The sequence below is a fragment of the Pleurodeles waltl genome, chromosome 12 (genome assembly GCF_031143425.1).
Source record: "Pleurodeles waltl isolate 20211129_DDA chromosome 12, aPleWal1.hap1.20221129, whole genome shotgun sequence".
NCBI classification, from domain to species: domain Eukaryota; kingdom Metazoa; phylum Chordata; class Amphibia; order Caudata; family Salamandridae; genus Pleurodeles; species Pleurodeles waltl.
Window position 1 is genome coordinate 108,011,671 of NC_090451.1, and position 5,597 is coordinate 108,017,267.

General features: G+C 44.9%; 1 non-coding gene across 1 annotated transcript; it reads left to right on the top strand.

Annotated features, from left to right (window-relative positions):
• Positions 1-4,934: 4,934 nt before the first annotated feature.
• TRNAH-GUG (transfer RNA histidin (anticodon GUG)) lies at positions 4,935-5,006 on the top strand. The gene has a single exon. It is a non-coding gene; the product is annotated as a tRNA-His (tRNA).
• The last annotated feature ends 591 nt before the right edge of the window (positions 5,007-5,597 follow it).

The window sequence follows — 5,597 nt, forward strand, 5'->3', positions numbered from 1 at the left end:
TTGCGGGTGGCAATGTCACGGCAGTTGGGCAGCATTTTTATTCTCACTTCTTAATATTTACATGAGTTAAGAGCTTGAACCTAATTTCAACGGTGAAATTAAATGTCTTTGAAGAACGCGTTAACAATGTTATTATTTATTTCACCTTTCTGCGCTTTTACGTTTGTGGCGGTCCTGATGTGAAAAGTATGTGAAAAGTATGAGCTACAGTTTGGTTTCACGGGACCCGGTCAGCAAGAGGGATGGATGTCTGTGTCTCCTGTACCTGCAGCGCTGAGGCTCCTGTACTGACGCGGAGTAGCTTTCAATGTTGAAAGGGATCCTGCTAGCCAAATATCCGTTTTTGCAGCAATTTAGGCCGCAAAGAAAAAAGGTCTAAAAATAAATATTTGTATAGAAAGTAAGACTGAGCTCCCAAGGGTCTGAAAGAAAGAGGCAACGGAGAAGGACACTGAGAGGCGCACTCACCCAATCAGCGTTTGGCTTCATCATCCCGCACCCGGCGGATCACCGGGCAGCTAGAGGGAAAGTTTTAAAACTTAAGCCAAGTTTATTAGTCGTGGTCGAATCGTGAATTACACAATTACGCTCCTTTGTGGAATTTGGAGTAATGTGGGGAAAGACATCTACCCAAGAGCGGAGGAAAAGAGCGCGAGCAGCGGCTGTTGTGCCAGTTCTGTTGCATTTAGAGCGATTTTCTTGTGCAAAGTGTATATCACGTTCCTTTCGGATCTGAGTGTGTATTTTGCACCAGGAAAATAGCCTTGTGTAATTCTGTACAACCTTGCATAATGTTGCTGTAATTTCGCGTAATTACACTGCAGTGAGTTACACTGGTTACGCCCATCCCTACATTTGACTCATGTTTAACAGAGAGGTCCGTCCATCCATTGATCCATTCATCTGTCCATCCATCTTTTTGCCTGTGTGCCTGCTTATCTATCTGCTCACCTACCTGTGCGTGACTGTGAACCTGTCTAACAGAGTGTTGATGCCTGGCTGTATGCTTTGTTAACACTATAACGCTCATAGGGACATTGAGGAGGACATCTTGGCGCTATGGTTTTTTTTGGTATGAAGCAACCGTTTTCAAATCCTGACAGTCCACACAAAGTTGATCATATGTGATCCCATTTTCGTACCAACAGCTGCTTCTCTATATACTTATCGGTCCACGTCTATTACTACATGTGCTTTCTATTTACTTTCTATTTCAATCTGGGTATCTGCCTTACTGCCTATTTCTGCACATCTCTGTTTATGTTAACACTTTAAAGCCTACATGCTGACTACCAAGGTCTTTGTGGCGTGGTTATTTCTAAAGCAGGCGCGTGTGATTTACAGCGGTTTCTGTGACGCTGATTATATCTCATCCATGATTTACTAACAGCTACATACCTGCCTTTCTGTCTACAAACCTGTACAGATGCATCGGTGCATGTGGCTTATTTATGACGATCTGTTTAACCTTCTATCCGTCCTTCTATCTGTGCAACTGTCTTACAGTTCCCCCTCTTTTATGTTGTTACAACACTATTTGTTAAACAAACCTTCACAGTCAGAAGGGCTTCCAGGCGCTGTTATTTATTTAAAAACACTGCAAAGAACACCAGTTTATGCAATGTTGATGACATTTACTTCACCCCTTTATTGTTGCATTAATGGGTTTTCAAGTCACAAAACGGGTCCCTGATGAAGACCAAGCGGACTTCTGAGCTGCTGTAGCTCTGTGGGGTCTCCAGCTCTCCTAGGGCCTCAGATCTACCACTACAACACCAGCCTTACCCTAAGTTGTGCAGTAGATTTTTTATTTATTTTATTTATTGGTATTTCAGATGGTACATATTATTCACAGGATTGTAACAGGTTGCAGAGCTGTATGAATCTCCTTTCCATGACAACTTTTGAACAGTTACCCATTACTGCTATTATATTATGTTACCACCACGCTGAGGGCTGTTCCTTGCATAAATCTGTAAGCAGGCTTGTGATCTGTAGTGTGGGCCTCCTGTGGGTCTCCGGTTCAGTGCTGTATGCCCATGGAGCAGGGTGGTCGGTTCCCACCATTTCCAGCTCTGGCACGTCAGGTACTCATCATCTCTTATTACAACAAATAACAAGCAAGCCAAACAACTTGCCCAGAAACCGAGACCTAACTACGCATCGTGTGAGTGTGTCTACAGCTGTATGGGGCCCAGCCGGGGGGGGGGGGAGGGACCCAGGGGAACCCTCCCCAGTGTATGATCTTCCAGGGAGGTCTAGGAGAGGTGTGTTTGTCGTGCTCCTAACCCGCAAGTTAAGAGGCCCATCTGCATCGTCATCATAGTCATGTCAGGAGTGTTCCATGCTCCCGCCACCTCTGCCCATAGGGGAGCTATCTGTCTGTTCCTCAGCCCTCTCATTTCTTCCCTCTGAAGTGCCCTTTCTTCTGCCTTGCCAAGGAAGTGATGTCTGCTTATAGCACGTGTCCTACTTTTATAATGTTTTCAGGGCACTTCGCCCACTTCATATCTAGCCAAAATCCTTTAGCACTGGGAGACCACGTGTCTGCTGAATATCTTACCTCCACCATTGGGGGTATAAAAGGTGTACTTTGGCTCTGTTGTAAATTATTATATAGGGCTCAATTTGGTTGGGTTGTGAATTGCTGTCAAGCTCTAAATCTCAGAATTCTCTTAGTCACACCTTTTTATGTCTTGCGTACACAGTGAATGTGCTGTGAGACATATTGTTTAGAATTCAGTGGGCTTACCACACGCCCATAGCTTACTTACCATTAATTGTTTTCTATGTCACTCACATTTGCAATATTTCGATTGCTTAGCTCCCATAGACTGAATCTTCCTTTCTTGTGTTCATTCCTCCATGGAGGATGGACCAAGTACATGTGTTCTTTTCGTCTTTCTACAGTACGCTATTTTTTATATTTTAAAAGTGTTTTCGTATCATTCTTGGATGTGCAATGTGCTTTCCAACATTCATGACAAGCATACAGCTTATTTTTCACCCTAAACGCCGTCTCTATTGACACTTTAGTTACTTTCTCACACTGTATTCCTCTGCATGACTATACTCTACTCCCCTCAGTGCCACTGTACTCTACACTGTGCAACTCTATACCACTCCACTCTACTCAGTTCTACTCCACTCTAATCTACATTGTTCCACTCTATCACTCCACTCTATGCCACTCTAATCTATGCCACTCCACTATACGCCACTTCACTCCACTTTATGCTACTCCATTCTATGCCACTCCACCCTGTCACTCTCTGCTATTCCCCTCTACTCCACTCCACTCCACTCTACTCTATGCCACTTCCCTTCATTCCTCTCTACGCCACCCTACTTCATAGAATGCCACTTTATGTGACTCTATGCCACTCTGCTCTACATCACTCTAGAATACTCAACTGAACTCTACTCTATACAATTCCACTCTACTTTACTCCTCTCCACTCTATGCCTCTCCACTCTATGCTACTCTACTCCAGTCTACTGTACGCCACTTTATTTTATCCCATTCTACTCTACGCCACTGTACACCACTCAACTCTATGCCACTCTACTCCGTTGCACCCCTCTCTACTCTACGCTACTCTACTCCATGCTACTATACTCCACTCTAAGCCACTGTACTCTCCACCACTAAGCTCTATTCCACTCTACTGTATGCCACTCCATGCCACTCTAATCCACCCCACAGAATGCCACTCTACTCTATGCCACTCCACTCAACTCCATGCCATTCCACACTTTTGCACTCTACCCTACTCTGTGCCTCTCCATTCCACTCCATGCCACTCCACTCTATCCCACTACGCTCTACTCTAGTTTACTCTATGCCACTCCACTTTACTCTCTCCCACTCTACTCTAAACTACTTCATTCCATGCCACTTCACTGTACTCCACTCCACTCCATCTCACACAATATCACTCAATGGCACTACATGCGCTCTACTCTATGCCACTCTACTGCACACTACTCTATGCTGTACCACTCTACACTACTCTCCTGTAGGCCTTTCTACTCTATGCCACTTTTTACTCTGCTCCTCTCTACACCACAGTGTCACTCCATGCAACGCGACTGTATGCTACTCAACTCCACAACACTCTACTTCATGCAGTCCGACTCCACTCCTCCTAATTCTTTGCCACCCCTCTCCATGACACACTGTTCTCTGACTCTATGCCATTCCATGCCACTTCACTCTACACCACACTATGCCACTCTACACCACACTACTTTACTCTATGCTACTCTATGCCATTCTATGCAACCTCACTCCTCTCTACCCCACTCTGCTCTATGCCACTCCATTCCTCACAATGCTATTCAACGCCATGCCAAGGCACACCACTTCATTATATTCCACTGTATTCTATGACACATTACGTCACTCTACTCTTTGCACTTCAATCTACTCCCTTCTATGACCCTCCATTCATCACCACTCCATTGTTTGCTAGTCAAGTTTACGTCACTTCATTCCACAGAATGCAACTCTAAAGCAGTATGCACCAAGCAGTTGAATGTGTCTGAAAAGACACCCAGAAAAGAAAAAAACAACAATATGTGGGGGCCTGTTCCGAGCCCCTCCTGGCCTGGAGGAGTTTGGTCGGCCGTGGATTAAGTTTTTGCAGTGTTCACTTCCCCGACCCCAGCACTCATAGAACACTTGAAACTTGCAGGGCAGAGTGGTGGATCTTGTTAAGAAGTCTGGGCTTCTTGGTTTATGGGGAGTCTTGTCACTGGAAGCAGAGAGGTAAATATTTGCTGTGATCTGCTACTCAAAGAAAAGACCCTGATCTAACTTGAAAAGATGGGTTTTAAACAAACGCTAAATCTATCCACTCCACGGACACTGTGACCTTTTTTAAGCCTATCAGAGCCACACCAGGGCAGACTTTTCAGAGCCCAAGTAGCTCGCCGTGATCGTATAGTGGTTAGTACTCTGCGTTGTGGCCGCAGCAACCTCGGTTCAAATCCGAGTCACGGCATTGCGGGTGGCAATGTCACGGCAGTTGGGCAGCATTTTTATTCTCACTTCTTAATATTTACATGAGTTAAGAGCTTGAACCTAATTTCAACGGTGAAATTAAATGTCTTTGAAGAACGCGTTAACAATGTTATTATTTATTTCACCTTTCTGCGCTTTTACGTTTGTGGCGGTCCTGATGTGAAAAGTATGTGAAAAGTATGAGCTACAGTTTGGTTTCACGGGACACGGTCAGCAAGAGGGATGGATGTCTGTGTCTCCTGTACCTGCAGCGCTGAGGCTCCTGTACTGACGCGGAGTAGCTTTCAATGTTGAAAGGGATCCTGCTAGCCAAATATCCGTTTTTGCAGCAATTTAGGCCGCAAAGAAAAAAGGTCTAAAAATAAATATTTGTATAGAAAGTAAGACTGAGCTCCCAAGGGTCTGAAAGAAAGAGGCAACGGAGAAGGACACTGAGAGGCGCACTCACCCAATCAGCGTTTGGCTTCATCATCCCGCACCCGGCGGATCACCGGGCAGCTAGAGGGAAAGTTTTAAAACTTATGCCAAGTTTATTAGTCGTGGTCGAATCGTGAATTACACAATTACGCTC